This window comes from Pseudophryne corroboree, chromosome 5 (genome assembly GCF_028390025.1).
Source record: "Pseudophryne corroboree isolate aPseCor3 chromosome 5, aPseCor3.hap2, whole genome shotgun sequence".
NCBI lineage: Eukaryota > Metazoa > Chordata > Amphibia > Anura > Myobatrachidae > Pseudophryne > Pseudophryne corroboree.
In genome coordinates, this window is record NC_086448.1 from 639,289,211 (window position 1) to 639,313,544 (window position 24,334).

Genomic DNA, 24,334 nt, shown 5'->3' on the forward strand with positions numbered 1-24,334 from the left:
AATATTGTGATAGTGTTGATTGTACCACTAAAATATAAATATATATATATATATATATACACAGTATATATATATATATATATATATATATATATATATATATATAATAGGCAACAAAGCAGGCGGCACTCCAAGTCTGTTGAAAATTCAAGTGTATTACACACAAAACATGATCCGACGTTTCGGGGTCCAAGCGCCCCTTTGTCAAGGTGAACATTGTTCACCTTGACAAAGGGGCGCTTGGACCCCGAAACGTCGGATCATGTTTTGTGTGTAATACACTTGAATTTTCAACAGACTTGGAGTGCCGCCTGCTTTGTTGCCTATTATCCAAATTTATCTGAGATGGCACCCAAGCACTAAGTCCGGGAGGGGGAGTGCCGGTCCTTGCAGTTTTTCTATATATATATATAATACAGGTTATCCCACACTAATGGGAAACGATAGCACTCTCCAGACTTAGCATCCAATAAAGCAAATAGTACATTTAATGTAAGGGTAATCTCACAGTTTCAATGTCGTTTCAAAAGCGATTTCCAACGTTTCGGTCCCTGGCGGGACCTTTTTCAAGGATTATACAGTCAGTCAGCAATACAGCATAGGTCAGCTTTGCAGGAAACCGGAGACACATATTGCCTCACCGGCCCCTGCTAAATACCCATCTAAAAAGCGCCAAACACGCCCCCAACACGGCCGTAGGCCGTGTGGAACGCATAGATGGAACGCAAGCGTGTCACTTCCGCCGGAAGTGAGCTGCGTCCAAAGATGTGGCCCATACAACGAATCAAACTAGCGGTCACCATTCACGTGTGAACCGCACTTGGAACGCAGCGCGTCACTTCCGGTATCACCGGTGACGCGCTGTGTCCATGGCAACCGATGTCCACAATCAGCCAGTCTAAGTTGCGGACACCACGTCCGTTAACATCACGGGTCGCGGCGCCGGATAACCAACATATTAGTAACACAACAAACGGTGACACCCTTAGTAGTATTATAATGGGGCTCTTTTAGTGAGTATTGTTCATAGAAATCAGAACGGCCTGCATTACATAGGCCGGAGGTGAATTGATCCGGTTGCCATGGCAACCCTTAGGTAATGTAGCACACAATCAGGGTATAGCAGAGGCTGGAGAGGTCACTCAATTGAGAAATATACATTGCTAAGTAATTTAAAACCAAGGATGGAACATAATGTAACCATCAATTGGTAGAAACAATCAAAATAGAGAAACATTGTTATAAACTCATAATGATACATTTTAGTGAGATCAAAAAGACATCATGTATTTCAACAATTCCTGGTTCCATACTCAGCAGTGTGTGGGCTATGCAGAACTGTAACAATATAAAATTAAAAGTCTTTTATAAAGTTTCACAGAAAATAAAGTGGAATGTTATTTCAAAAATATTGACAGAGGGTTATTTTCATTCATACCCCTCGGGGCTATTGTATCAAGTCTGTGTATCCACAGGCTCTCCCTCTTCTTCAACAGGAGGGCATGGTCTCCACCCCTGGGCGGTGGGGGTATCCAATCAATTAATTTGGACCTTAGATCAGAGACTTGATGTCTCAATGTCATGAAATGTCTGGCTACCGGCAAAACTGCCGACCCCGTAGCGATGGCTTGATGTATCGATGTCCTATGGTTTGCCATACGATCTCGAAAGCGTCTCGTGGTCATGCCCACATAATACAGCCCGCATGGGCAGGTCAAAATCTAAATCAGGTGGTCCATAGCACAATGCAATCTAAACTTTATGGCTATGGGGCGACCAGGGTGCGGAAAGCAGGGACCAGTTAACATGGCCCTACATGTGGTGCAACCAGTGCACTTGAAGCATCCAGGGTGTCTTTCATGTAGCCATGTAGTGCTCTGCGTCCCTTCATTACCGATCATGGGTCTCAGAAGTAGCTGTTTTAAATTAGCCGATCTTCGATAGGCCATCATGGGTGGAGGACTCCTTTTCAATTTTAGGCGGTCATCGGTGACCAGAATGGGCCAGTTCCTACGTATGGTCCCCTTGAGTCTATTGGAGAAATTGTCGTATGTGGTGGTGAAAACCATTCGCTCTGGTGTATGCGTAGTACGAGTTGTATTTATGGTTGAATCAAACTTATTCCTTGCTTTAGTTAGACATCTTAGTACATTCCTCTTCTCATAGCCCCGTTCCAGGAATCTTAAAGTCATCTCGGACAATTGGGTTTCCATGGTGCTGTTGTCTGAGTTATTACGCATGACTCTTAGAAATTGTGAAATGGGAAGGTTGTCCTTGAGGGCGGGCGGGTGCTGACTGCTAGGGTGCAACAAGGTATTCCTGTCGGTTAGCTTTCTGTAGAGACTAGTACTTCGAGGGAGATTGAGATGTCTAGGAAGTTAACGTTGTGCGGATCAATCTGGTATGTGAAGTTAACCGGATTATCCAACTCGTTCAGCGAGGTGATCATCTGATGGAAGGATTCAATCGTCCCTTTCCACAACATGAAAATGTCATCTATAAACCTCTTATAGAACAATATGTGTGCTCCAAACCGGGGTAGGATGTGTTGTTGCTCATATTCAGACATGAAAATATTCGCGTACGCCGGCGCTAAGTTGGATCCCATCGCTGTCCCTTTGTGTTGCAGGTAGTAGTTTCCTTGGTACAAAAAATGATTGTGCTTGAGGACTAGGCTTGTCAGCTCCAATAGGAAGTGTACTGGTGGCCCAATCGGTGGTTGTTGTTGCCAGGCATTAGCCAATGCCCGTAAACCTTGGTCATGCGGAATGATGGTGTATAAAGAGCAGACATCCATAGTCACGAGTAGAATATCATCAAACTCATCGGGGAGGGCATGGAGCTTTTGTAGGAAATCCGTAGAATCTCGTAAGTAACTATCTCCCTGTTGTACTATGGGCTGGAGAAAAGTGTCAACGTAAATAGCTAATGGCTGTAGTAGTGAATTTCTAGCTGAAATGATAGGCCTACCGGGTGGCTTCACGAGTGTTTTATGGACTTTAGGGAGGGTGTAGATGATGGGACATACCGGATATTCAACAGTGAGGAAATCATGTGTATTTTTGTCTATATAGTGTTCTTTAAAGGCCTTATTCAGTAAGTGATCAACTGCTGTTTTGATCTCTTGAATGGGATTATGGGACAAGCAAACGTAGGTTGTCTCATCGGTCAACTGCCTCATGATCTCGATATTATAGTCCACCCAGTCCTGCACTACAACTGCTCCCCCTTTGTCGGCGGGTCTAATCACTATGCTTGTGTCTTTTTTCAATTAATTTAATGCTTTACGCTCGGCCAAGGTCAATTTGTCAAAGCGTTTAGCGGACGCAGGTGATAGAGCATCATGCTCGATCATATGGGTGAATGTTTTTATGCTCGCGTTGGAGGTGGTTGGATCAAAAGTGGAGGGCTTCCGAAACTGGATCTTATCCATACCTATATCAGTGGCAAAGTGTTCCCTTAACCTGAGTTTACGTCCAAACTTGTAAATGTCTACCGCAGTATCAAACTGCCGATGAGGGGCCGTAGGTATAAAAGACAGACCCCTGGAGAGGAGTTTTACAGTGGCCTCATCCAGTGTTTTACTCGAAAGGTTAAAGACTAGGTTCTGGTCTTGTCCCTACACCTTCGCCAGGTGTCTCCCCTTCCTTGGGTGCGGCCTCCAGGACTTGCAACTGGAGGGAGGTCGGGGGTGTTGGTATGGTCTAAAAAAGGCCTGTGTGCTGGGCGACCATCTGATAACTCTGTGTCTGAGGCTGAGGCCGAAGAGCCAGTGTCCTGAGTGTAAGGTTGTCTACGCCGCTGGCGCCGTGATCTAAATGGTCTCTGTTGTCTATTGGACCTAGAGTCACCTAGTAGCCACCTGTAAACCGTATGGTTCTGATAATCCGAAGTGACCGTGGTCAGTTTACTGCGCTTAAATGCAGTAATCTCCTTTTTATAATTATCTATCTGCGTCTGGAGTTTCTCCACTAGATTATTAGTTTTGTCATTTCTAATTGTTAACAGGTGTACACCATTGAACGCGTCTATTTGGGATTTAATTTTCTTTTATTCAATACCAACCTCCTCAACAACAAGGAGCACAAGGTCTAAAGAGCATTTGTTTAAAACTCCGCACCAGCGACTACAGAAGGTGGGATTATTTCTACCCAATGTCGGGATGTTGTTAATCCTAAAACCTCGGGGTATCTGTTTCTTTCGGTAATACAGGTTGAGTATCCCATATCCAAAATGCTTGGGACCAGACGTATTTTGGATATCGGATTATTCCGTATTTTGGAATAATTGCATACCATAATGAGATATCATGGTGATAGGACCCAAGTCTAAGCACAGAATGCATTTGTGTTTCATATACACCTTATACACACAGCCTGAAGGTCATTTTAGACAATATTTTTAACAACTTTGTGCATTAAACAAAGTGTGTGTACATTCACACAATTCATTTATGTTTGATATACACCTTATACACACAGCCTGAAGGTCATTAAATACAATATTTTTGATAACTTTGTGTATTAAACAAAGTTTGTGTACATTGAGCCATCAGAAAACAAAGGATTCACTATCTCACTCTCACTCAAAAAATTCCGTATTTCGGAATAATCCGTATTTCGGAATATTTGGATATGGGATACTCAACCTGTACTCTGAGAGAAATTGCCCATGTAGGGTCAAATCTATCTCCCTTTTCCTTAATCTGAGAAGTTGATGGTAGAGATCTGTAGGGGTTTCAGCAGGTAATGTGTCAAAGTCTGACTGATCAAACAGGACTTTATCTGCATCATCGTCTGTGAGGGAGATAACACCATGTTCTGCCTGTGCAAGAAGGTTGTCATCAAGGAAGCCCAACTGGCTATGTGCCATACCAATAGGTAAACTGCCCAGCTATTAGGGTCAGTGTATTGGATACTTACCGTACCTGGTATTCCCCGAGGTCTCCCTAACGGGTACTGACCAGGCCCAGAACTGATTAGCTTCCAAGTTCGGATGGTATTTGGGCTTGCCCAGTGCGGTATGACAGTAAATAAAATAAACACACAAATTTAAGCCGTATATCCGTGCATGATAAACCAAAAGCACAGCCACACACGTGTATATATCCCCAATGAGTGATGAATCTTATGTCAAAGTACCTGCGCTACAAATAGTGTAACACAAGGTGGGTGCAGGAAAAGAAACAATGCAGATGACTGAATTGCCTCCAAACATATACAGGAAATCCCTGCACTCTCACAAATACTACAGCCAACAGCTGGGGTGCCAATCAGAGTCCCGCCCTTTTTGGGGCGGGGCCCATAGTACAATACAGGTTATCCCAGGTTATATATATTATACAGTATTATAGCAATAAAGCATTTTCTCTAACGTCCTAGTGGATGCTGGGGACTCCGTAAGGACGATGGGGAATAGACTGGCTCCGCAGGAGACATGGGCACTTTAAGAAAGAAATTGGATTCTGGTGTACTCTGGCTCTTCCCTCTATGTCCCTCCTCCAGACCTCAGTTTGAATCTGTGCCCGGACGAGCTGGGTGCTGTTTAGTGAGCTCTCCTGAGCTTGCTATAAGAAAGTATTGTGTTAGGTTTTTTATTTTCAGGGAGATCTGCTAGCAACAGGCTCCCTGCATCGTGGGACTGAGGGGAGAGAAGCAGCCCTACTCTCTGAAGCTAGGTCCTGCTTCTTAGGCTACTGGACACCATTAGCTCCATAGGGATCGTACACAGGATCTCACCCTTTGTCGTCCGATCCCGGAGCCGCGCCGCCGTCCCCCTCGCAGAGCCGGAAGACAGAAGCCAGGAAGAAGCAAGAAGACTTCGAAATAGGCGGCAGAAGACACCAGTCTTCACTGAGGTAGCGCACAGCACTGCAGCTGTGCGCCATTGCTCCCACACTACACCCACATACTCCGGTCACTGTAGGGTGCAGGGCGCAGGGGTGGGCGCCCTGGGCAGCAATTAGGACCTCTTGGCAAAAGTTAGACATATATACAGTTGGGCACTGTATATATGTATGAGCCCCCGCCATAATTTTGTACAGAAACGCGGGACAGAAGCCCGCCGCTGAGGAAGCGGGGCTTCTTCCTCAGCACTCACCAGCGCCATTTTCTCTCCACAGCTCCGCTGAGAGGAAGCTCCCCAGCCTCTCCCCTGCAGATTCACGGTAGAAGAGGGTAAAAAGAGAGAGGGGGCACATAAATTAGGCGCAAAAAACATAATATACAGCAGCTACTGGGTTAACACTAAGTTACTGTGTGATTCCTGGGACATATAGCGCTGGGGTGTGTACTGGCAGACTCTCTATGTCTCTCCAAAGGGCCTTGTGGGGGAACTGTCTTCAAAAAAGAGCATCCCCTGTGTGTGTGGTGTGTCGGTACAATTGTGTCGATATGTTTGACGAGGAAGGCTATGTGGAAGCAGAGCGGGAGCTAATGAATGTGGTGTCTCGCCGACGGCGCCGACACCTGATTGGATGAATATGTGGAAGGTTTTAAATGATAATGTTAATTCCTTGCATAAAAGGTTGGATAAAGCTGAAACCTTAGGACAGTCAGGGTCTCAGCCCATGCCTAATCCGATGTCGCAGAGGCCGTCAGGGTCTCAGAAGCGCCCACTATCCCAAATTGTTGACACAGATACCGACATGGATTCTGACTCCAGTGTTGATTACGATGATGCAAAGTTACAGCCTAATTTGGCTAAAGCCATCCGTTATATGATTATAGCAATGAAGGATGTGTTGCACATCACAGAGGAAATCCCAGTCCCTGACAAGAGGGTTCTTATGTATGGGGAAAAAAGGCAGGAGGTGAACTTTCCCCCTTCACATGAGCTAAATGAGTTATGTGAAAAGGCTTGGGAATCTCCAGATAAAAAACTGCAGATTTCCAAGAGGATGCTTATGGCGTACCCTTCCCGCCAACGGACAGGTTACGCTGGGAATCCTCCCCTAGGGTGGATAAAGCTCTAACACGCTTATCCAAGAGGGTAGCCCTGCCGTCACAGGATACGACCACCCTAAAAGATGCTGCGGATAGAAAGCAAGAGGGTACCCTGAAGTCCATTTCTACACATTCAGGTGCCTTACTGAGGCCGGCGATCACGTCGGCCTGGGTGTGTAGTGCTGTAGCAGCATGGACGGATACCTTATCTGAGGAACTGGATACCTTAGACAAGGATACTATATTAATGACCCTGGGGCATATAAAAGGCGCTGTCCTATATATGAGAGATGCTCAGAGACATTAGCCTACTGGGCTCTAGAATAAATGCAATGTCGATTTCTGCCAGAAGGGTCCTGTGGACTCGGCAATGGACAGGCGATGCCGACTCAAAAAGGCACATGGAGGTTTTACCTTACAAGGGTGAGGAATTGTTTGGGGAGGGTCTCTCGGACCTGGTCTCCACAGCTACTGCTGGAAAGTCAAATTTTTTGCCATATGTTCCCTCACAACCTAAGAAAGCACCATATTACCAAATGCAGTCCTTTCGATCACAAAGAAGCAAGAAAGTCAGAGGTGCGTCCTTTCTTGCCAGAGGCAGGGGCAGAGGAAGGAAGCTGCACAACACCGCTAGTTCCCAGGAACAGAAGTCCTCCCCGGCTTCCACTAAATACACCGCGTGACGCTGGGGCTCCTTGGGCGGAGCTAGGCCCGGTGGGGGCGCGTCTCCGAAATTTCAGCCACAAGTGGGTTCACTCCCAGGTGGATCCCTGGGCAATAGAGATTGTGTCTCAGGGATACAAGCTGGAATTCGAAGAGATGCTCCCTCACCGATACCTCAAATCGGCCCTGCCAGCTTCCCCATTAGAGAGGAAAATAGTGTTAGCTGCAATTCACACATTGTATCTTCAGCAGGTGGTGGTCAAGGTTCCCCTCCTTCAACAAGGGAAGGGTTATTATTCGACCATGTTTGTGGTACCGAAACCGGACGGTTCGGTCAGACCCATATTGAATTTAAAATCTCTGAACATATACCTGAAAAGGTTCAAGTTCAAGATGGAATCGCTCAGAGCGGTCATTGCAAGCCTGGAAGAGGGGGATTTTATGTTGTCTCTGGACATAAGGGATGCATACCTTCATGTCCCTATTTATCCACCTCATCAGGCGTACCTCAGATTTGTGGTACAGGATTGTCATTACCAATTTCAGACGTTGCCGTTTGGTCTCTCCACGGCACCGAGAATATTTACCAAGGTGATGGCGGAAATGATGGTACTCCTGCGGAAGCAAGGGGTCACAATTATCCCATACTTGGACGATCTCCTCATAAAAGCGAGGTCAAGAGAGCAGTTACTGATCAGCGTAGCACGCTCTCTGGAACTGTTATGACAGCACGGCTGGATTCTGAATATTCCAAAGTCGCAGTTGATTCCTACGACTCGTCTGCCCTTCCTGGGCATGATTCTGGACACAGACCAGAAGAGGGTTAATCTCCCGATGGAGAAAGCTCAGGAACTCATGACACTGGTCAGAGACCTGTTAAAACCAAAAAAAGGTGTCGGTGCATCACTGCACACGAGTCCTGGGAAATATGGTGGCATCATACGAGGCCATTCCCTTCGGCAGGTTCCATGCGAGGACCTTTCAATGGGATCTCCTGGACAAATGGTCCGGATCACATCTTCAGATGCATCGGTTAATCACCCTATCCCCCAGGGCCAGGGTGTCTCTCCTGTGGTGGCTGAAGAGTGCTCACCTTCTGGAGGGCCGCAGATTCTGCATTCAGGACTGGGTCCTGGTGACCACGGATGCAAGCCTACGGGGGTGGGGGGCAGTCACACAGGGAAGAAATTTCCAAGGCCTGTGGTCAAGTCGGGAGACTTGCCTTCACATCAACATCCTGGAACTAAGGGCCATATACAACGCCCTACGTCAAGCGGAGTCCCTACTTCGCGACCAACCGGTTCTGATTCAGTCAGACAACATATCCGCAGTGGCTCATGTAAACCGCCAAGGCGGCACAAGGAGCAGAGTGGCGATGGCGGAAGCCACCATGATTCTTCGCTGGGCGGAGAATCACGTAAGCGCACTGTCGGCAGTGTTCATCCCGGGAGTGGACAGCTGGGAAGCAGACTTCCTCAGCAGGCACGACCTCCACCCGGGAGAGTGGGGACTTCATCAAGAAGTCTTCACACAGATTACAAGTCGGTGGGAACTACCACAGATAGACACGATGGCGTCATGCCTCAACAAGAAGCTACAGAGCTATTGCGCCAGGTCAAGGGACCCTCAGGCGGTAGCTGTAGACGCCCTGGTGACACCGTGGGTGTTCCAGTCGGTCTATGTATTTCCTCCTCTTCCTCTCATACCCAAGGTACTGAGGATAATAAGGAAAAGAGGAGTAAGAACAATTCTCATTGTTCCAGATTGGCCACGAAGGACTTGGTATCCAGATCTGCAGGAATTGCTCACAGAGGATCCGTTGCCTCTTCCTCTAAGACAGGACCTGTTGCAACAGGGACCCTGTTTCTTCCAAGACTTACCGCGGCTGCGTTTGACGGCATGGCGGTTGAACGCCGGATCCTAGCAGAAAAGGGTATTCCGGAGGAGGTCATTCCTACGCTGATAAAGGCTAGGAAGGACGTAGCAGCTAAACATTATCACCGGATATGGCGAAAATATGTTTCTTGGTGTGAGGCCAGCAATGCTCCTACAGAGGAGTTTCAGCTGGGCCGTTTCCTTCACTTCCTTCAGTCCGGAGTGGATTTGGGCCTGAAGTTAGGCTCAATTAAGGTCCAGATTTCGGCCCTTTCCATTTTCTTTCAAAAGGAGTTGGCTTCTCTGCCAGAAGTTCAGACGTTTGTGAAAGGAGTGCTGCATATTCAGCCCCCTTTTGTACCTCCGGTGGCACCTTGGGATCTTAACGTGGTGTTGAGTTTCCTGAAATCACACTGGTTTGAACCACTTAAAACAGTGGAGTTGAAATATCTCACGTGGAAGGTGGTCATGCTATTAGCCTTGGCTTCGGCTAAGCGTGTGTCAGAATTAGCGGCTTTGTCTTATAAAAGCCCATATCTGGTTTTCCATATGGATAGAGCGGAATTGAGGACACGTCCACAATTTCTGCCAAAAGTGGTCTCATCCTTTCATATGAACCAACCTATTGTGGTGCCTGTGGCTACTCGTGACTTGGAGGATTCCGAGTTACTAGATGTAGTCAGGGCTTTAAAAGTTTATGTAGCCAGAACGGCTAGAGTCAGGAAAACGGAGTCACTGTTTATCCTGTATGCATCCAACAAGCTTGGTGCTCCTGCTTCAAAGCAACTATTGCTCGCTGGATCTGTAACATGATTCAGCAGGCTCATGCTGTGGCTGGATTGCCGCAGCCAAAATCAGTGAAAGCCCATTCCACTAGGAAGGTGGGCTCTTCTTGGGCGGCTGTCCGAGGGGTCTCGGCATCACAGCTATGCCGAGCTGCTACTTGGTCAGGTTCAAATACGTTTGCAAAGTTCTACAAGTTTGATACCCTGGCTATCGTTTGCTCAATCGGTGCTGCAGAGTCATCCGCACTCTCCCGCCCGTTTGGGAGCTTTGGTATAATCCCCATGGTTGTTACGGAGTCCCCAGCCTCCACTAGGACGTTAGAGAAAATAAGATTTTACTTACCGGTAAATCTATTTCTCGTAGTCCGTAGTGGATGCTGGGCGCCCGTCCCAAGTGCGGACTTCTTCTGCAATACTTGTATATAGTTATTGCTTAAATAAGGGTTATGTTATAGTTGCATCAGGGTTTATCTGATGCTCTGTTATTGTTCATACTGTTAACTGGGTAAGTTTATCACAAGTTATACGGTGTGGCTGGTATGAATCTTACCCTGGATTCCCAAAATCCTTTCCTTGTACTGTCAGCTCTTCCGGGCACAGTTTCTTTAACTGAGGTCTGGAGGAGGGACATAGAGGGAGGAGCCAGAGCACACCAGAATCCAAATTCTTTCTTAAAGTGCCCATGTCTCCTGCGGAGCCCGTCTATTCCCCATGGTCCTTACGGAGTCCCCAGCATCCACTACGGACTACGAGAAATAGATTTACCGGTAAGTAAAATCTTATTTTTTCTTTTAGCTACCTCCCACCTCCAACACCACCGCCTTTCACCATACTTACTAGTGATGGAGAGCAAAGAACAGACATATATCAAAATGTTTTTGTTAAATAGGCGGAGATGGCTTTCATCTACGTTGCTTGGCCATAGCCTTCCCCTCTGTAGTTCTTTGTGTAATAGCAAAACGGCAACAAAGTGTGCTATTGCTCTTTCATGGCTGTTCGGGTGATATCATAGTCAAGTGCCTCACAGGAATAGTATGAGCATCTATATGCTACGTCCTGGAGTAGATACATGAGCTAAACCTAAAGCTCAATCCTGACAAATGTCACTTCAGAGTTCCCAATGCCCGTCACCTCTCAAGCAGCACTCCAGTCCAGCCTGATCCATTGAAAACTGCAGCCGTACGGTGAATTCCACCACCAGAGGACAAGCTTGGACTACAGCGATCCTTGTTTATCCCTCTTCACAGTAAAGAGAAATCACCTTAATGGCAGCAGCTACATCAAGATGTAAAATGCTGTTTGCATGATATTACGGTGCAGCCATTGTAATTCTCTGCGTTTAGGTGATGCCACCGGCCGGAATCCCACGCCACCAACTGAGTGGGACTATAACCTGTGGCTAGTGAAGCAAGCCACTGGGCCTAAAGTGCGGCGAGACCATGAGGGTACGCGCTGCCTCGCTGCTGGGATTCCAACAGACGTGATGCCGCTTTCGGTATAGTGACATTCGGCATCCCATCTGCCGGGATATCTTATGTATTCCCTCAAGAATATGTTCACATAATGTAGTGTTCACTCTAGGTGTCTTTCACAGGGCGCTGCGCCCTGCCCCTTTTTTAGACACCTGAATGCCGCCCTGCCCGTTTGTGTGCGCCCTCCCGCCCCGCACTTTGCTGCCCGCCGGACCCCGCCACGCCGCCGGACACATTACTGCTGTGTGATTACTGCAGTGTGCTTAATCACAGTCTCCCTGCATGAGAGACAGAGACCTCCGCGGCCCGCCCCGTCCCGCCCGCCTCGTCCGTCCCGCCCGCCTCGTCCCACCCGTCCTTAGTTGTCAGCCGCCGCATCTCCCCTCCTCTGCGAGAGACAGGAGGGCTGGGTTTGCCTCTCCCGCCGAGGCAAACCCAGCGCTCCCTCCTCTGTGTGCATGGCCAGACACCCGCGGGCAGCCCCCATCTCCCACCAGCCAGTGCCACTGGCCAGCGTACCCACCTACCGGAGTGTGACCCTCAGCTGCCAGAGTGTGAGTACATATACACAAAGTAATGTACATGTATTTTAATGCATTGCCATATCCTGCCCCACCCCCTGCATGAGGCCCCATTTACCCCCAGCCTTTGAGTGTGGCACACTTTACCCCCCTCACCCTGGTTTGTGCCCCCCCCCCCCGTGTGCGTGACACTTTGTGCCCTCCTGCCCCCCCCAACCCCCTGTGTGTGGCCCCACTACCCCTTGTCTTATGTGTGTGCGGAACCATCTACCCCCCCCCCCCCAACACCCTTTGTGTGGCCCCACTACCCTTTGTCTTGTGTGTGTGCGGAACCATCTACCCCCCTCCTCCCATGTTGTGTGGCCCCCTGTGCCTGCTGCACTTTGAAAATATCTGAGTGCCTCTGCCTGGTTCCAGTATCCTGCATCTACAAGATAGATAGATATATATATATATATACGGTGACGCTGTCCGTCTGATTACTCATGTCTCAAGTCTCGTGAGTGCCGCCTTACACTGCTTGCATATATATACATACATACATACACATACACACACACACACACACACACAGTACCAGTCACAAGTTTTGTCAGTATATATATATATATATATATATATATAGAGATATATATATATATATATAGAGATATATATATATATATATATAGAGATATATATATATATATATATATATATATATATATATAATTCTTGGGTACGGACCGGCACTCCTCCTGATGAACAATGATGTCCCCGGTGCCTTCTGGTAATAGATTTGCAGTATCCCAGTAGAAGAAGACAGCGGCACTCAGGGTTTAGTCAAAGTACAAAAAGTGTATTCAATACATGAAGGCTCACTTATTCATGTATTGAATACACTTTTTGTACTTTGACTAAACCCTGAGTGCCGCTGTCTTCTTCTACTGGGATACTATATATATATATATATATATATATATATATATATATATATATATATATATATATAGACACCCTGAGGATATATATAAAATCTATCAGTAACGGCCGGCACTCTGTCCTGGATGTAGTAAGCGCCTTGGTGCCCTCCTTACCACTCGAAGAAGTGGAATATAGAGACGGAAGAGATTAGGCGGTACTCACAGGACTGAATATGAAGAAATTAATATCGAGGCAACTAGTGCCTAAATTATCATCAACGTTTCAGTTTTATTTAAAAAAAAAAATAGTATCCTGACGAAAAATGTGCCCTCTCGAATGAAAAATGTGCCCTCCCCGTGATCAGCACCCTGCCCTAAAAAATTCCTAGAGTGAACACTACATAATGTTTTCTGCAGATGCATCATAACATGTGCTAGGTGCTGGGAGTCTTTAACAAGGCAAGCTAGTTACTTTTGCTTCCTGAGCAAATCCAAGTATGCTCGGGTAAAGAGAGAGTGGTTAGCCTTGGTGTTTGCTTTCAAAATGTCATGACTTATGGTCACCCGATTACAACTGAAGTGGATCATCAGACCCTAATAGCCACCCTGTATAATCCTCTCCACTATGCTTCTTCCCACATACAGAGAGTGATGCTGAAAATACAAAGCTACAATTTAAATTTGATTTAGTGACAGGGGACTATTTGTGGCCTGGCCAACCTGTGGCTCTCCAGCTGTTGTAAAACTACAAGTCCCATCATGCTTTGCCACAGTTTTGCTATTAGGGAATGCTAAAACTGTAGCAAGGCATGCTGGTATGTGTAGTTTCACAACATCTGGAGAGCCACAGGTTGGCCAGGCCTGCCCTAGTCCAACAGGGAAAAGGTTACTATTCAACCCTGTTCATGGTCCCGAAGCCAGATGGTTCGGTCAGACCCATTTTAAATCTAAAATCCCTAAACCTGTACTTGAAAAAGTTGAAATTCAAGATGGAATCGCTCCGGGCTGTGATTTCAAGTCTGGAAGGGGGGGATTTTATGGTGTCACTCGACATAAAGGATGCATACCTTCATGTACCCATATATCCTCCTCATCTGGCGTACCTGAGATTCGCTGTACAGGACTCTCATTACCAGTTTCAGACGTTGCCGTTTGGGCTTTCCACGGCCCCAAGGATTTTCACCAAGGTGATGGCGGAGATGATGGTGCTCCTGCGCAGGCAGGGAGTCACAATTATCCCATACTTGGACAATCTCCTGATAAAAGCAAGATCGAGAGATCAATTGCAGAGGAGCATGTTGCTCTCCCTGAGAGTGCTGCAACAACACGGTTGGATTCTCAATCTGCGAAAGTCACAATTGATTCCAACGACTCGACTATCATTCCTAGGCATGATTCTAGACACGGATCAGAAGATTTTTTTCTCCTAATAGAAAAAGCCCGGGACCTCCAGAGCATGGTCAGAGACCTGCTAAAACCAAAAAAAAGAGTGTCTGTTCATCAATGCACTCGTGTTCTGGGGAAAATGGTGGCAGCCTACGAGGCCATCCCCTTCGGCAGGTTTCATGCAAGGACTTTTCAGTGGGACCTCCTGGAGAAGTGGTCCGGGTCCCATCTACAAATACATCAGAAGATAAGCCTGTCCCTCAGGGCCAGGGTGTCTCTCCCGTGGTGGCTGCAAAGTGCTCACCTTCTAGAGGGTCGCAGGTTCGGCATTCAAGACTGGGTCCTGGTGACCATGGACACGAGCCTCCGAGGATGGGAAGCAGTCACACACGGAAGGAATTTTCAAGGGCTATGGTCAAGCCAGGAGGCTTGTCTACACATCAATGTACTGGCGTTGAGGGCCATATACAACGGCCTAAGACAAGCGGAGGATCTTCTTCACGGCCTACCGGTTCTGATTCAATCAGACAACGTCACAGCCGTGGCTCATGTAAACCGCCAAGGCGGGACAAGGAGCAGAGTGGCAATGGCGGAAGCCACCAGGATTCTTCGCTGGGCGGAAAATCACGTAAGCGCTCTGTCAGCGGTCTTCATTCCGGGAGTGGACAACTGGGAAGCAGACTTCCTCAGCAGACACGATCTACATCCAGGAGAGTGGGGACTTCATCAAGAAGTTTTTACAGAGATAACAAATCTTTGAGGAATTCCTCACATAGACATGATGGCGTTCTGCCTCAACAAGAAGCTTCGGAGGTATTGTGCCAGGTCAAGGGACCCTCAGGCAGTAGCAGTGGACGCCCTGGTGACACCATGGGTGTTTCAGTCGGTCTATGTATTCCCCCCTCTTCCTCTCATCTCAAAAATATTGAGAATCTTAAGACAACAAAGAGTGAAAACCATACTCATTGTTCCAGATTGGCCTCGAAGGGCTTGGTATTCAGATCTTCAGGAGATGCTCACAGAAGATCCGTGGCCTCTTCCTCTCAGGGAGGACATGTTGCAACAGGGGCCCTGCGTGTTCCAAGACTTACCGCAGTTACGTTTGACGGCATGGCGGTTGAACGCCGAATCCTAGCTGGGAAAGGTATTCCAGAGGAAGTCATCCCTACTCTGATAAAGGCTAGGAAGGAGATGACGGCAAAACATTATCACCGTATCTGGAGGAAGTATGTGTCTTGGTGTGAAGCCATGAAGGCTCCTACGGAAGATTTCCATCTGAGCCGTTTTCTCCACTTTCTACAGACAGGAGTGGATATGGGCCTAAAGTTAGGCTCCTTTAAGGTACAGATTTCGGCCCTGTCTATTTTCTTTCAGAAGGAATTGGCTTCTCTCCCGGAAGTCCAGACTTTTGTAAAGGGAGTGCTGCACATCCAGCCTCCTTTTGTGCCCCCAGTGGCACCATGGGACCTTAACGTGGTATTATGGTTCCTAAAATCTCACTGGTTTGAACTGCTTCAGTAAAATTTCTCACTTGGAAGGTGGTCATGTTATTGGACTTGGCATCTGCAAGGCGGGTGTCTGAATTGGCGGCCTTGTCTCACAAGAGCCCCTATTTGATTTTCCATGTGCATAGGGCTGAGGTGAGGACTCGTCCTCAATTTTTGCCTAAGGTGGTTTTTTCATTTCATATGAACCAACCTATTGTGGTGCCTGAGGCTACGGATGACTTGGATGTACGTCTCTCCTGACTACATCCAGATCCACGTCTCTGGATGTAGTCAGGGCCTTGAAAATCTATGTAGCCAGGACGGCTAGGGTTAGGAAAACAGAAGCAATGTTTCTCTAACGTCCTAGTGGATGCTGGGGACTCCGTAAGGACCATGGGGAATAGACGGGCTCCGCAGGAGACTGGGCACTCTAAGAAAGATTTAGTACTACTGGTGTGCACTGGCTCCTCCCTCTATGCCCCTCCTCCAGACCTCAGTTAGAATCTGTGCCCGGACAGAGCTGGGTGCATTTTAGTGAGCACTCCTGAGCTTGCTAATAAGAAAGTATTTTAGTTAGGTTTTTTATTTTCAGAGAGCTTCTGCTGGCAACAGACTCTCTGCTACGTGGGACTGAGGGGAGAGAAGTAAACCTACTAACTGCAGCTAGGTTGCGCTTCTTAGGCTACTGGACACCATTAGCTCCAGAGGGATCGAACACAGGAACTTAACCTTGGTCGTCCGTTCCCGGAGCCGCGCCGCCGTCCCCCACGCAGAGCCAGAAGACAGAAGCCGGCGGGTTGAAGCAAGAAGACGTCAAAATCGGCGGCAGAAGACTCCTGTCTTCATATGAGGTAGCGCACAGCACTGCAGCTGTGCGCCATTGCGCCAACACTAACCCGCACACTCCGGTCACTGTAGGGTGCAGGGCGCAGGGGGGGGGGCGCCCTGGGCAGCAATTGAGTACCTCCTGGCAAAAAAGCTGCATATATACAGCTGGGCACTGTAATATGCATGAGCCCCCGCCATTAATTTTACACAAAATCGCGGGACAGAAGCCCGCCGCTGAGGGGGCGGGGCCTTCTTCCTCAGCACTTACCAGCGCTATTTTCTCTCCACAGCTCCGCTGAGAGGAAGCTCCCCAGGCTCTCCCCTGCAGACTCACGGTAGAAAGAGGGTAAAAAGAGAGGGGGGGCACATAAATTTAGCGCATTAATCATATATACAGCAGCTACTGGGTAAACACTAAGTTACTGTGTGATTCCTGGGTTATATAGCGCTGGGGTGTGTGCTGGCATACTCTCTCTCTGTCTCTCCAAAAGGCCTTGTGGGGGTCCTGTCCTCATATAGAGCATCCCCTGTGTGTGTGGTGTGTCGGTACGCTTGTGTCGACATGTTTGACGAGGAGGGCTATGTGGAGGCAGAGCAGGTGCAGATGAATGACGTGTCTCCGCCGACGGCGCCGACACCTGATTGGATGGATATGTGGAAGGTGTTAAATGATCATGTAAACTCCTTGCATAAAAGGTTGGATAAAGCTGACGCCTTGGGACAGTCGGGGTCTCAGCCCATGCCTGATCCTACAGCGCAGAGGCCATCAGGGTCTCAGAAGCGCCCACTATCCCAAATTGTTGACACAGATTTCGACACAGATTCTGACTCCAGTGTCGATGACGATGATGCAAAATTGCAGCCTAAAATGGCTAAAACCATCCGCTACATGATTATAGCAATGAAGGATGTATTGCACATATCAGAGGTAAACCCTGTCCCTGACAAGAGGGTTTATATGTATGGGGAGAAAAAGCAAGAGGTGACTTTTCCCCCTTCACATGAGTTAAATGAGTTATGTGAAAAAGCGTGGGATTTCCCTGATAGGAAAGTGCTGATTTCCAAAAGGTTACTTATGGCATACCCTTTCCCGCCAACGGACAGGATGCGCTGGGAATCCTCCCCTAGGGTAGACAAAGCTCTGACACGCTTATCTAAGAAGGTGGCCCTGCCGTCACAGGATACGGCCTCCCTAAAGGATCCTGCGGATAGGAAGCAGGAAAGTTTCCTGAAGTCTGTCTATACACATTCAAGTACTCTACTGAGGCCGGCAATTGCGTCGGCCTGGATGTGTAGTGCTGTAGCAGCATGGACAGATAATCTGTCTGAGGAACTGGATACCCTAGACAAGGATACTATTTTGCTGACCCTGGGGCATATAAAAGACGCTGTCCTATATATGAGGGATGCCCAGAGGGACATTTGCCTACTGGGCTCTAGAATAAATGCAATGTCAATTTCTGCCAGAAGGGTCCTGTGGACTCGGCAATGGACAGGTGATGCCGACTCCAAAAAGCACATGGAGGTGTTACCTTACAAGGGTGAGGAATTGTTTGGGGACGGTCTCTCGGACCTAGTTTCCACAGCTACGGCTGGGAAGTCAAATTTTTTGCCATATATTCCCTCACAGCCTAAGAAAGCACCGTATTACCAAATGCAGTCCTTTCGATCACAAAGAAGCAAGAAAGTCAGAGGTGCATCCTTTCTTGCCAGAGGCAGGGGTAGAGGAAAAAAGCTGCACCATACAGCTAGTTCCCAGGAACAGAAGTCCTCCCCGGCTTCCACTAAATCCACCGCATGACGCTGGGGCTCCACAGGTGGAGCCAGGAGCGGTGGGGGCGCGTCTCCGAAATTTCAGCCTCCAGTGGGTTCGCTCACGGGTGGATCCCTGGGCTATACAGATTGTGTCTCAGGGATACAAGCTGGAATTCGAAGTGATGCCCCCTCACCGTTACCTCAAATCGGCCCTGCCAGCTTCCCCCATGGAAGGGAAGTAGTGTTAGCGGCAATTCACAAGTTATATCTCCAGCAGGTGGTGGTAAAGGTCCCCTCCTTCAACAGGGAAGGGGATACTATTACACAATGTTTGTGGTACCGAAACCGGACGGTTCGGTCAGACCCATTTAAAGTCCCTGAACATTTATCTGAAAAGATTCAAGTTCAAAATGGAATCGCTCAGAGCGGTCATTGCAAGCCTGGAAGAGGGGGATTTTATGGTGTCTCTGGACATCAAGGATGCTTACTTGCATGTCCCCATTTATCCTCCTCATCAGGAGTACCTCAGATTTGTGGTACAGGACTGTCATTACCAATTCCAGACGTTGACGTTTGGGCTCTCCACGGCACCGAGAATATTTACCAAGGTAATGGCGGAAATGATGGTGCTCCTGAGAAAGCAAGGAGTCACAATTATCTCATACTTGGACGATCTCCTCATAAAGGTGAGGTCCAGAGAGCAGTTGCTGATCAGCGTAGCACACTCTCAGGAAGTGTTGCAACAGCACTGCTGGATTCTGAATATCCCAAAGTTACAGCTGATTCCTACGACGTGTCTGCCCTTTCTGGGCATGATTCTGGACACAGACCAGAAGAAGGTGTTTCTCCCGGCGGAGAAGGCTCAGGAGCTCGTGACTCTAGTCAGAGACCTCTTAAAACCGAAACAGGTGCCGGTGCATCACTGCACGCGAGTCCTGGGAAAGATGGTGGCATCATACGAAGCCATTCCCTTCGGCAGGTTCCATGCGAGGATCTTTCAGTGGGATCTGTTGGACAAGTGGTCCGGATCGCATCTTCAGATGCATCGGCTGATCACCCTATCCCCCAGGGCCAGGGTGTATCTTCTGTGGTGGCTGCAGAGTGCTCACCTTCTCGAGGGCCGCAGGTTCGGCATACAGGACTGGGTCCTGGTGACCACGGATGCGAGCCTCCGAGGATGGGGGGCAGTCACTCAGGGAAGAAACTTCCAAGGGTTGTGGTCAAGTCAGGAGGCTTGTCTGCACATAAATATCCTGGAACTAAGGGCCATATACAACGCCCTGAGTCAAGCGGAGCATCTGCTTCGCAACCAACCAGTGCTGATTCAGTCAGACAAGATCACCGCAGTGGCTCATGTAAACCGCCAGGGCGGCACAAGAATCAGGGTGGCGATGGCAGAAGCCACCAGGATTCTTCGTTGGGCGGAGAATCACGTGCAAGCACTGTCAGCAGTGTTCATTCCGGGAGTGGACAACTGGGAAGCAGACTTCCTCAGCAGGCACGACCTCCACCCGGGAGAGTGGGGACTTCATCAAGAAGTCTTCACGCAGATTACAAATCGATGGGAACTGCCACAGGTGGACATGATGGCATCCCGCCTCAACAAAAAGCTAAAAAGGTATTGCGCCAGGTCCAGGGACCCTCAGGCGATAGCTGTGGACGCACTAGTGACACCGTGGGTGTTCCAGTCGGTCTATGTATTTCCTCCTCTTCCTCTCATACCCAAGGTGCTGAGAATCGTAAGAAAAAGAGGAGTGAGAACAATACTCATTGTTCCGGATTGGCCAAGAAGGACTTGGTACCCGGAACTGCAAGAAATGCTCACAGAGGACCCATGGCCTCTGCCTCTCAGACAGGACCTGTTGCAACAGGGAGCCTGTCTGTTCCAAGACTTACAGCGGCTGCGTTTGACGGCATGGCGGTTGAACGCCGGATCCTAGCGGAGAAAGGCATTCCGGATTAAGTTATTCCTACGCTGATAAAGGCTAGGAAGGACGTGACGGCAAAACACTATCACCGTATATGGCGAAAATATGTTGCCTGGTGTGAGGCCAGGAAGGCCCCTACAGAGGAATTCCAGCTGGGCCGATTCCTGCACTTCCTACAGTCTGGAGTGACTATGGGTTTGAAATTGGGGTCCATAAAGGTCCAGATTTCGGCCATATTAATTTTCTTTCAAAAATAACTGGCTTCTCTTCCTGAGGTTCAGATGTTTGTTAAGGGAGTGCTGCATATTTAGCCCCCTTTTGTGCCACCAGTGGCACCTTGGGATCTCAACGTGGTGTTGGGTTTCCTGAAATCCCACTGGTTTGATCCACATAAGACCGTGGAGCTAAAGTATCTCACGTGGAAGGTGGTCATGCTATTGGCCTTAGCTTCGGCTAGGCGTGTGTCAGAATTGGCGGCTTTGTCATGTAAAAGCCCCTATCTGGTTTTCCATGTGGACAGGGCAGAATTGCGGACTCGTCCACAATTTCTGCCGAAGGTGGTGTCATCTTTTCATTTGAACCAACCTATTGTGGTGCCTACGGCTACTCGTGACTTGGAGGATTCCAAGTTGCTTGATGTAGTCAGGGCTTTGAAGATTTATGTGGCCAGAACCGCTGGAGTCAGGAAAACTGACTCGCTGTTTATCCTGTATGCATCCAACAAGCTGGGTGCTCCTGCTTCAAAGCAAACTATTGCTCGCTGGATCTGTAACACGATTCAGCAGGCTCATTCTGCGGCTGGATTGCCGCATCCAAAATCGATAAAAGCCCATTCCACGAGGAAGGTCGGCTCTTCTTGGGCGGCTGCCCGAGGGGTCTCGGCATTACAGCTTTGCCGAGCAGCTACTTGGTCGGGTTCAAACACTTTTGCAAAATTCTACAAGTTTGATACCCTGGCTGAGGAGGACCTTGTGTTTGCCCATTCGGTGCTGCAGAGTCATCCGCACTCTCCCGCCCGTTTGGGAGCTTTGGTATAATCCCCATGGTCCTTACGGAGTCCCCAGCATCCACTAGGACGTTAGAGAAAATAAGATTTTACTCACCGGTAAATCTATTTCTCGTAGTCCGTAGTGGATGCTTGGTGCCCGTCCCAAGTGCGGACTTTCTGCAATACGTGTATATAGTTATTGCTTAATAAAGGGTTATGTTATGTTGGCATCCGTGGTTGATGCTTTGTTGTTGTTCATACTGTTAACTGGGTATGTTATCACAAGTTATACGGTGTGGCTGGTATGAGTCTTACCCTGGATTCCAAAATCCTTTCCTTGTAATGTCAGCTCTTCCGGGGACAGTTTCCTTAACTGAGGTCTGGAGGAGGGGCATAGAGGGAGGAGCCAGTGCACACCAGTAGTACTAAATCTTTCTTAGAGTGCCCAGTCTCCTGCGGAGCCCGTCTATTCCCCATGGTCCTTACGGAGTCCCCAGCATCCACTACGGACTATGAGAAATAGTTTTATCGGTGAGTAAAATCTTATTTTATCCTGTATGCAGCCAACAAAGTTGGCGCTCCTGCTTCGAAGTAGACTATTGCTCGATGGATCTGTAACACGATTCAGCAGGCTCATTGTACGGCAGGATTGCCGTTGCCAAATTCGGTAAAGGCCCATTCCGCTAGGAAGGTGGGCTCTTCTTGGGCGGCTGCCCGAGGCGTCTCGGCTTTACAGCTTTGCCGAGCAGCTACCTGGTCGGGTTCAAACACGTTTGCAAAGTTCTATAAGTTTGATACCCTGGCTGATGAGGACCTTGCGTTTGCTCAGTCGGTGCTGCAGAGTCGGCCGCACTCTCCCGCCCGGTCTGGAGCTTTGGTATAAACCCCATGGTCCTTACGGAGTCCCCAGCATCCTCTAGGACGTAAGAGAAAATAAGTTTTCTCTAACGTCCTAGTGGATGCTGGGGACTCCGTAAGGACCATGGGGAATAGCGGCTCCGCAGGAGACTGGGCACAGCTAAGAAAGAATTAGGACAACCTGGTGTGCACTGGCTCCTCCCACTATGACCCTCCTCCAGACTTCAGTTAGAATCCTGTGCCCGGCCGAGCTGGATGCACACTAGGGGCTCTCCTGAGCTCCTAGAAAGAAAGTATATGTTAGGTTTTTTATTTTACAGTGAGATCTGCTGGCAACAGACTCACTGCAGCGAGGGACTAAGGGGAGAAGAAGCGAACCTACCTAACTGGTGGTAGCTTGGGCTTCTTAGGCTACTGGACACCATTAGCTCCAGAGGGATCGACCGCATGGAACTGGCCATTGGTGTTCGGTCCCGGAGCCGCGCCGCCGGCCCCCTTACAGAGCCAGAAGCAAGAAGAAATCCGGAAAATCGGCGGCAGAAGACATCAGTCTTCACCAAGGTAGCGCACAGCACTGCAGCTGTGCGCCATTGCTCCTCATACACACTTCACACTCCGGTCACTGAGGGTGCAGGGCGCTGGGGGGGGGCGCCCTGAGAAGCAATAAATACACCTTGGCTGGCAAATATATCACAATATATAGCCCCAGAGGCTATATATGTGATAAATACCCCTGCCAGAATCCATAAAAAAGCGGGAGAAAAGTCTGCGAAAAAGGGGCGGAGCTATCTCCCTCAGCACAATGGCGCCATTTTCTCTTCACAGTGCAACTGGAAGACAGCTCCCCAGGCTCTCCCCTGTAGTTTTCAGGCTCAAAGGGTTAAAAAGAGAGGGGGGGCACTAAATTTAGGTGCAATATTGTTTATACAAGCAGCTATTGGGGGAAAAAATCACTCAGTTATAGTGTTAATCCCTGCATTATATAGCACTCTGGTGTGTGCTGGCATACTCTCTCTCTGTCTCCCCAAAGGACTTTGTGGGGTCCTGTCCTCAGTCAGAGCATTCCCTGTGTGTGTGCTGTGTGTTGGTACGGCTGTGTCGACATGTGGGATGAGGAAGGTGAGGTGGAGCAGAGGCCGATAAATGGGATGTCGTCCCCTGTGGGGCCGACACCAGAGTGGATGGATAGGTGGAAGGTATTAAACGACAATGTCAACTCCTTACAAGGCTGGATGATGTAAAACAGCTGTGGGACAGCCGGCTTCTCAGCCCGCGCCTGCCCAGGCGTCTCAAAGGCCATCAGGGGCTCAAGAAAGCGCCCGTTACCTCAGATGGCAGACACAGATGTCGACACGGAGTCTGACTCCAGTGTCGACGAGATTGAGACATATACACAATCCACTAAGAACATCCGTTACATGATCTCGGCAATAAAAAATGTGTTACGCATTTCTGACATGAACCCAAGTACCACATAAAAGGGGTTTTATTTTTGGGGAGAAAAAGCAGCCAGTGTTTTGTTCCCCCATCAGATGAATGAATGAAGTGTGTAAAGTAGCGTGGGTTCCCCCAATAAGAAACTGGTAATTTCTAAAAAGTTACTGATGGCGTACCCTTTCCCGCCAGAGGATAGGTCACGTTGGGAGATATCCCTTAGGGTGGATAAGGCGCTCACACGTTTGTCAAAAAAGGTGGCACTGCCGTCTTAGGATACGGCCACCTTTAAGGAGCCTGCTGATAAAAAGCAGGAGACTATCCTGAAGTCTGTATATACACACTCAGGTTATATACTGAGACCTGCAATCGCCTCAGCATAAATAGTGCTGCTGCAGCGTGGTCTGATACCCTGTCAGATAATATTAATACTCTAAGACAGGGAAAATAGTTTGCTAACATAGAGCATATTAAAGACATCGTCTTATATATAAAGGATGCACAGAGG

General features: G+C 48.5%; 1 protein-coding gene across 1 annotated transcript in view; it reads left to right on the forward strand.

Moving 5' to 3' along the window:
- The window catches only part of TAF4B (TATA-box binding protein associated factor 4b), a 319,736-nt gene that overhangs the window by 49,599 nt on the left and 245,803 nt on the right, over window positions 1-24,334 (forward strand). The window lies entirely within an intron of this gene.